The following is a 9,751-nucleotide window of genomic DNA, read 5'->3' on the forward strand; positions in this document are numbered from 1 at the left end:
TTAAAAAAAATGTCACAGACTCAGATTTGTAGTGGTATTTTAATAACTAAATCCCTTTTTTTTTCCAGTGAGAAATCAAAGAGGCATTAGGCATCCAATTCCTTTGAAAGTGCAACCCACAATCATGTAATTAATTCTCTGAAAAAAATAAGTGGAAGGACAGAAATATCTATACATTCAGAGGTAGGCTGTTAAACAATGAGCTTTTCAGTCATGTTCCTAAGGCAGAAATGTGAATCAGGTACTTCTGAATTTTTCTTTTTTGCTAAAATGACTGGTCAGTAAAAATAGGCCCTTGAATCAGAAGAATGAAATAATTTTTAATAGTTACTACTAAAGTATGTCACCATCTGATGACATTCTAACGCATATCCAGCATATTAAAGCATTTCTGTGTCATCCCGTGATTTAGCTCATTATTAATAATAGTTAATGACACTATAAAACTGGCTAGTTCCAGAAAGTTTCTGTGGGAAGGTCTGGTACAAACCAAAGTTCCAAGCACAATCTGCAGCCAGTAACTTAAAAAATTAAAGTTCTTATCTTCAAAAAGTATTTCTTCATAAGCTTGAAATGGTTCTTAGATCACCATTCTGCTGTCAGAGAACATTTTGGAATCATTCCACAGAAGACCAGTATTTTAAATGAAGTTGTGTAATTCAAAGGAATTTTCACTTAATGGAGAAAATACCCACCTGCGTTCTACAAATGCAAAACACTGTGTACTTACCATGAAAATAAAACCACTATTTCATGGATGCAGGAGCCTACTTAACATACATAGTAGGTAGTACAAACTCAGATGCTTGTCACTAATACTCCTGGAAAAACAATAAAATGGCTGATAAATCTAAGTCACCTGTACATAGTGGTATAAGCTGACAAGCATTAAGTGTGTCTCAAGAAGCGCTACATATTTAAGTGGCACCTTTAATCCTTAAGCAGCACTAACATAAGAATAGTACTACTAGCCAAGATGAAAGACCACTACACTACAGTCTGGTATCATACTTCTGAGAGTGGCCATAAAAGGTGCCTAGGGAAGAGTAAAAGAACTTGCTGACTTTCTATTCTTCATGTGGCTTTCCCATCCCAGCTTTCATCAGTTTGCATATGCCAGACTTCCCAAAGCAGATACATTCTTGGTGAATCACATGGACCACAACGATTGCTCCTTCAATTCATCCTTTTTTGAAATCACACCTATTTTTTAGCATGCATAATGTCCTGTAGCAATGAGTTCCACATCTTAATTAAAAAGACAAGTATTTGTGTTTGGGCCACATCTACCATTAAATATTTCCACCTGATGTCCCAAAACAATAATAATCGCTGTATCATCACAGACAAACAAACCACCACTTCCTTATTATCTCGGCCACATCATATGCAGTTTTACAGGCAAAATGCTACTCGTTTCTCATCTAGGCTTAAGAGGTGTTTCATTTTATTTCACCACTGATTTGAGCAGCAGGAGCATCACTGTCATTCTCTCCCAAAATCTTAATGCTTTCAGCTACATACAGCAAAGTGCATGTGAAATTGCACTGAACTAAAACATAAAACAGTTCAGTTCCTTCTTTCTGGTTCTTACAAGAAAATCAACACAATGTGCACTGCACAGCTCAGAGTCTCTGTGATGAACCCTGGTCGTTTCCCCACGTGGAAGAAACACATTCAAACTTGCAAAAAGTAGAAGAAAGGGTAGCATAGTGACATGTGAAAGAACTGCGTGAAGATTAGTGCTCTTAAAAGTGCACCTGGACTGGAGACAGGTGAGGGAATGTTTGTTCGGAGGATTCAGAAGAGGTGAATGGGATGCATTTGCCTCTCATAGGGTCCTCTCCCAGCAACAGGTGGCAGACCAAGAGACAGCCAAGGCCACCAAGTATCGTACTGACTGCAGCAGGCCCACCACAGATAGGGTGCCTGAATTCTGGTCCTGAAGCAAGACTGAATTTTAGCTGTGCCAAGCAATCACAGTTCCCCTACCTTAACAGAATAAGACCCCTCAGATTGCATTGTTTCCCCCCCCCCCCCCCCCCCCCCGCATAGTACCTATGAGTCTGAGTCTCTCTTCTTCATACGAATTGGGGGGAAAACTAAACAGAGATGGACAAGCCGTAGCTGCTGTGGTTCAGCCGCCAGCACAGCCCGGGAGCCGGGCTGATACATCGACTGGCCCAGGACGCTTCACACAGCCGGGTTTCTAGTCGCCCTCCCGAACCAGCTGCGGTGCCCCTTAAAAGCCCGCACCCTCCATCCCCTCCCGAAGACGGGTCGAGGAAAGTAGAGAGAAGTCAGGTGAATGCTGGCAGGCTTGCGAGGAGCCTCCCACCTCCTCACCCACCGCTGCTGCCCCAGTACCTGCTGCGCAGCGGCCGCCAGCGCCTCCGCCCCGCCGCGCTCCATCGGCGGCTGCCGCGGGTCGGGGCGCCGCGTCCCCCGGAGCGCCGCTGAGATGCTGAGATGCCTCGGCTGCCTCTGCTGCCTCTGCTGCCCGCCGGCCCGGGAGAAGCGGGGGAGGGAGCGGAGAGGCGCGGCGGGCAGGCTCCCTCGCTCCTCCTGGGCGGGTGGGCGGGCAGGAGCGCGGGCTCCTCTCAGGCAGCTTCGGCAGGGTCCACGAGTTCTTGAAAGGCATCAGCTTATGGGCCCGGCTCACCGGTGGCCAGCCTGGCACCGCGTCTGCCCAGACCCCGCTGCCCCGAGCCCCGCTACCCTGGCGCTGGGTGCTGGGAGGGGCGCCGGGTGCTGGGGGAGGCTCCAGGTGCTGGGAGGGGCTCCAGGTGCTGGGAGGGGCTCCAGGTGCTGGGAGGGGCTCCAGGTGCTGGGCGGGGCGCCGGGACCTCCCGCCCGCGGGCGCTGCTGCCTCAGCCCTGTGAGGCGGGGGCTCCGGGCACCCCCGGTACGAAGGGGACAGCGGCCCCAGCCCGTTCCTTCGTGTGAAACTTTCGAGAAAGTAAGCGCGTCTGCCTTGTATTGGTGAGACCCGGAGTTAACAAAGTATTTATTTATCCGGAATGCACGAGGAAAGGTGTCTGCTTATTTGTTGCGGCTTTTCAGTACGGGTGTTGCTTAGGAGGCCTCGCTGCTGCAGTTCCCGTGTTTTCTCCTCAGGGAGGGCAAACCACTGTAGAGAGTGTGAAGTCAGCAAAACGGGGATAAGTCAGATAAAAAACATTCTGGGGTTACAGTGAAAGTGTAGGAAGAGGCCAAACTCATTAAAAGATGCAAGATTGCAGTGCTGGAAGTTGATTCTGTAGACACTCCTGTTGCCTTGAGCTCTGAGGCCAGGTGGTTTCATTCTGTGTAAACACAGAAGAAGCCAGGCAAGGAAATGTACATCTTAAACAAAAACATGTAGGAAGTTGTAAACAATAATAAAAAGTTGGAGACAGTAACTAATTTTGTGATGTATTACTGGACGTAAAATGTAGGGCCTACAAAAGTAACAAATAACTTTGTGAACTTATTCTAAATAATGGAGGGAACCCATCAATGGATTGTGGGCCCAAAATGTTCAACGAGATTAAATCCTTATGAGAAAAATAAAGCCTGAAGAGATGACAACTAAATAGCAGAAGAAAACAGAGCATGCTCATTTCCTTTCTCTAGTCTTAAGAATTATTGCATTTGATAATACTTTGCTAGGGTAAACTGCAGTAGTTAAGGGCTTGCATATGCTGTGCATCAGTAATCTTTTCCTTGAAGATCTATGATGCATGTGATTTAATATGTAGAACGAAGTGCACATAAAGAGCATATATGACATTTTTTGTTCCATAGCTTAAGCACATTAGCTTCAGCTCCTTAAAAAAAAATCTCTAATCAACTTCATGACAAGCTACAAGCTGACATGTATTCATGTGTGACCAGTCAGATGACATGAATCAGCAGAGAAGATTTTAGATGCCTAAGGTGCAGGGAATATTCTGTGATTTAGTGTCAGCATTTTTTTTTTCTTGTTCTGTACAAAGAATTCTGTGAAAAAAATAGGGAATTAAACTGTTTTAAGGCAGAATGTAATGAAGCATTTAGTAGGTTTTCTTGACAATATTCTACCAGACTCTGTTTAAGTACTGTAGCAACTTCCTCACAAAGCCTTTTAATCTAACACCCACGTGCTCTACAATAGCCCCTCTGAGTTCTGCAATTTTGTTTTCATTCCAGTTTGGAATGTTACTGTTACTTCAGAAAATAATTTCTGTTTTGTGGAAATGCTTTGTCCTGTATGTCCTTGTTATCAGCCAGATACATTATTCAGGCATATATTTGACACCAATTAAGTCAAGTTCCTACTATGCAGCTCTTAATATGTGAGGGGGCTGGTGCCTGAATGTGGCACCTGCTTCTTTGAGAGTCCCAGAATTTTACTTGTACCAGACTTACTGGCACAATTTCAAGCAGTGTTTGTAAACTTAACAGTTTTAATTCAGTATACTAGCAGTGAATTAGGGAAAGGAATTCCCAAAAGATTGTATATAGGGTTTTGTACTATGAGAGTAGTCTTTGATCACTCGGATTGCTCTATGCTCCTTGCTGTGCTTTTGGATATGGTTATTGTATGAAAAGCTTAATACTGGTTTTAATCTTAGTAATCTTAGCAATGAGACTAGTAGTACAGTGTGAATAAAATTACAGGGTGCACTCAAGTCCATAATCCAGTGTTTGTGTTATGTTCTTTGGGAGTCTCCTGCAGGACAGGCTATGTACAATTGTTTACTCCTGGGGTTGTGGGGGAGGACCAAGCTCTAAAGGATGCCAACACAGAAAGAAGGAATCTTCAAAAAAGACATATAGGAAATTGTGTCCAAAAAGGGAAACAGAAAGGATTGTCAATCTTCATTAAGTATGGAAACACATTAAGGCAGGCTAAAGTGAGTTAGAACAACAACCAGCAAAAGGGAATTGGTCTTGATAACTTCAGTGTTTGTGAGCAGAAATCCTGCAAGAGAATCTTGAGGATCCAATGAGAATTAAGGTTGGGTGAGAATAGCAAGTAAGGAGCTTTTTCTTCACTGGAGAAATACTTGGGAAGATTTCCACAGAACTCTTGCCATATGGAGGACCAGATAGAGTACATGCCCTAAACTGAATTATTAAGTTGTGATTAAGTTGTATAATTAAGAATTATTAAGACTGAACAGAAAAGATAAGCAGTAATGATTTGGGATGATCAGATGTATTCACCTTGGGATGGGGAGTGCTAAGTTTACATTTGGAAAATGACAAGTGAGGCAAATATGACTGCCTAAAAGGACTCCAGGAATCATCCAGGAAACTATATACCAATATGTTTGACATCTCTGCTGGGCAAGGTAGTAGAAGCCATATGACGTGAAATAATATGAGAAGATAGCATCAAGCTGTATTGGCAGAGCTGTGTGGAGACACCTGCATTGTTACAGCTTTTGCTTTGTTAGTGGTATAACTCAAGAAATAGATTTCTAGATGGCAATAAACCCAATAATCTTTCACAAGCATTAAATATATTAAAGCAAACAAGACATTAGAAAACTAGAGAAGACTCAATACTATAAGCTCTTTGTATACTCCAAGGACATGGTGTAGATCATCTGAAAACATGAGATAAAAGATATAAGAAAAATTAGACACAAAGCAGACCTAGAAAAAGAAAAGCCATGTGATGCGAACTGACAAACATAAAAGATTGTTTATTTCCTTTTATCTCTTTCTTTAAATTAATAAACAAAATAGAAAAATGAGCTGGCTTTTTTTTTTTTATTTTTTTAGGAGTATGATCATCACATGACACTTTAATGTCAGGCTTGTTAGTCCTTCTGCAAAGATCAGTAACCTTTTATTTCTTAATAGTGTCTGGCCATGAGGCCAACATATTAAAAAAGAACTACTGTTTTCAACAGTAATTTAGAGTTAAGATACCTCATGGTCTGCCAGTAAGAGTGATTATGGACCACTTTAAAAAAAGATTTTGCTGAGAAATGAGCCTTTATGATATGTCTGAGCAAGATGGAATGAAAACTGTCCAGCATAATCAAGCACCCCTGCAAGAACGAGCAGGACTACAGAGGAATGCAACCTCCTAAAGTGACAGCTGTAAGCAGTCTGCTTGTATTGCATAGTTGATGAGCTTAGTAATCACCAAGCACCTGGTCTCCAGAAGAGTTATACGAAGTATTACAGAAACTACTTAAAGAATTATGGTTTGAGAAAAGTGTTTGCACTCTAAAGTTCTAATCTGGCCTTATTAAGAACCTATAGTCTTCATGTTAGTGGACAAATGATAAACTGCTGCGCTGGAAATTGTCAGCACAGCCTTTCCTCTCCTAGGAGTTCTAGCTACCATAATCAATCTGTTTTGGAGAAACATAGTCTTGATAGTTTTGGTAACCTTCTGTTGATGGGTCTCATTATGGATTCTGGGATTTCAGTCTTTTGTGATGATGAATTTTTCTGCTTCATGTATAACATGTCCTGCACAGTTGTGGTCAAAAGAAGCATCTGGAGGGAGGAAAATGTCACGCTGCAACTGCATGTGCCTTACTAGTTAGTTGTGAAAAATAATATACTATTTATTTAATTTAAATCTCACACAAACTTAGCTAAATAAGATAATTTGAAGCTTTACAGATTATTTTTTCTTACAGCAAGTTTGAAACGTAAACTTGTAATTTCTCTCCACCTCGTTAATTCACAGGGTCTATATCTGGGAAAATCAAAACCAGAATTATTCTGGTTCAAAATAGCCAAAATGAAGCCCAGAGGGCCAGCACACTGGTATGGGAAAGCTGTGCTAAGAACTCCTGACTGTGAACTGGGAACTGCCTTGTTGTGTTGCACCCTATAACTTTTCAGCTAAACTGTATGAGCCCAAAAATAACTAATTATCTGCTTTCCTAGACCTTTCTTGAAACTTGGATATTTCCCCCCCCCTTTGTGTACTTTTTTATTCCCAGTAACTCTACTGTTGAGTATTTATAATAATTGAGAAAGTAAATAACAGAACAAATTATTGTGTCATACTCAGATGACTCTGTGTGGACGCATGTGAATGCAGCTAGCTCTGCTTGTGTTTCACTAAGTGTTTAAGATTGAAGTTAATATCACACTTTTACCTGCTGGATCACCTACAATTGGGGAAAAAAAGAGAAGCTGAAAACAGAAACCGGTTACATCTGTGTGATGGTTTATCTGGATAGAAGTTAGAATTTGAGTGGGAAGGAAGCTATAAAAATTGGGATTTGCTTAAAGTGTTGTCATAGCAGGTCTGGATATCTGCTTTTGTGCTGCTTGGCCAGATTTGAAAAGGAAGGAGAAAGAAGGTCAAGTGTCTTGTTTTCCAGACCACTTGAAAAAATCTTTCATCCTTAGTCTTAGTAAGTCTGACTTTCTTACAAATTGTAACAGTACTAGTGAAATTGTTTTATCACGTGTCTCAAACTTGTTGCCTTCATAAAGATACCATATAGTATGGTTATCAAAGTTATGTTATTAATGTAGGTATAAATCCTTCTCAGGGATCATTGCATCTGTCTAATTCTCTCTGAGTCTTCAGAACATAGGTATCCGTAAACTGAGAAAGATAAAAGGTATTGCCTGGACCACAAGAAACTTGTTTTCATACCCCTTCACTATGATCCTGAACATATGAAGGAGCACATTGAGGGCACTGATTTAATAGTACAAATAAGTTTGCAAGCTTTATTTAGTTGGGCTGTGAGGTTATAGAAAAGTTTGATGTTTCTACTGTTCTAACGTAGAACATGTAAAATCTGCAGGTGGGGAAAAAACACTCTAAAAAGCATACTTTGAACCGTTAGCTGATTGCAATTTTCACAAGCAGAACTTTCCAACAAGTATGTAAAATCTGTCACATTTTGCTTAATGGCATGCTGAAAATATCTGGGGGAAGAGAAAGTATGAAAAAATCTTCCTCCCTGATCCTATCCCCAAAAGTAAGCGTGTCAGCTTTCACAGAGCCTGGTGCCAGGAACGTGGAAGGGCAAACAATATAGTTGGATGGCAATGAGCAAGGCATAAGAGAGAATTAAGATCAGCTGGTATCTCTGAGGACTTGATAAATTGGGATGAAGCTGAGAACCATTTAGAAGGGTATGGAGCTTGATGAGTTACACTCTGCAAAGACAAACAGGTGAGGTAAAGTGTCAATCAGTTTAGAATTTTCTCCTCCCACTTCGCTTTGTTCTTTCATACCAAAAGGAGCAGTTTTATCTGGAGATGGAAGTAGATGGTCATGTCTATTGGCTTCCACACATCAGACAGGTTTGTAGAAAGGGAATGTTTTTGAGAAGACTTACAGTTTTTTCTGCAATGTTTTTTATCTCTCAAAAGTCTCTCTCAAAATATTTTTTTCAGTGTTTTCAGACGTATCTACCAAAAAAGTATAAACAGGCTATCTCAATGTGCCTCATATTTAACAGAAAAATTTTTTCACTGGTAGCTGGTGGGCAGAGTTGACTAGTTGTCAGGACAAAATATTTAAGCAATTTTAATTCATGAAGACATACAAGAACTAAATTAGGTAGCTGCCTGAAGGCATCACCATAATAAAACCAGCTTATTCAGTTATGTCACTCTGTGCCCCTTCAAGTGTTGACTAAATGGAGAAATTGGTGTTTGGCTGCAGCCTTGGGTTATTAAGTAGGCTGGCTTACCCTGCTTCTCTGTTAGAGGCTTTGGCTTTTGGTATCTACTGTCTTTTCCTCTTACTCTGGATCTTACAGTTTTCATTTTATATGAGTATCTGTTTTTCTTCGTATGTGTTTGTGTTACTGTGAACCCTTAATGTCAGATTTAGGTTTTTTCCTTGATGGTAGAGATTGCTGTTCTGATAATGTTTAAAGGAATTATAATGTACGGGGTATATGACAGGTTGCTTACTGAATGTGCAATAGTGGGTAAATGGGTGTTGTCATCAGGAGTTGAACTGTGGGATCTTCAGACTTTTTATTTAAAATTTTTGTTTGACTACAGTATTCTAGACATTAAAAAATACTACAGGAGGAGACCTGGAGGCAGGTGAATAAAGTGCAAGTGACTGATAGCATGCTAGCCAGCAGCCAGCTTGGAAGCATTCAGTGTTCAGAGAATGAAAGGTAGAGCCACAGAAACATGTAGTGGCATTGTAGTTACCAGTTGGTTAGCTTTAGCTTAATTTCTTAAATTCTCTTTCTGAACCATAGTGGAAGCTGATGATACAGCAATTGCTGGTTTTCTGTAGCTGGATATTCAGGAATCATTGATGACATGAAGTCATGTGCAATCCTATAACTTTTACTATACTATTTCTGCAGTTCCTTAACAGATCCTATACAGAAATAAAATAAGTCCCTTTGATTACTGCTTATGTGTGTTAATTTTGGTTACTGGCGCTTGTGGTTTTGGCCCTGCTTTTCTGTGCCTCAAGTCTGGAATGTCTTCAGAATAAATACTAATCAATGACATGATTCCCTTCTTTTTAGGGAACAGCTCTTCTGTGTTTTCTGAAGTGAATGGTGAACTGAATATGTGATGGTCAATGGTAGCCTTGGCTGCAGGGATCACGAGATGGTGGAGTTCAGGATCCTGTGTGGGAGGAATAGAGTACCTAGCAAGACCAGAACCCTGGACTTCTGCAGGGCCAACTTTGGCCTCCTCAATCAATTGTTAAGGGAAGTCCCATGGGACAGGGTGCTAGATGGTAAAGGGGCTCAAGTTAGTTGGTCAACATTCAAGGACCACTTCTTGCAAGCTCAGGATCAGAACATCC

This window comes from Apus apus, chromosome 6, assembly GCF_020740795.1.
Source record: "Apus apus isolate bApuApu2 chromosome 6, bApuApu2.pri.cur, whole genome shotgun sequence".
Classification (NCBI taxonomy): domain Eukaryota; kingdom Metazoa; phylum Chordata; class Aves; order Apodiformes; family Apodidae; genus Apus; species Apus apus.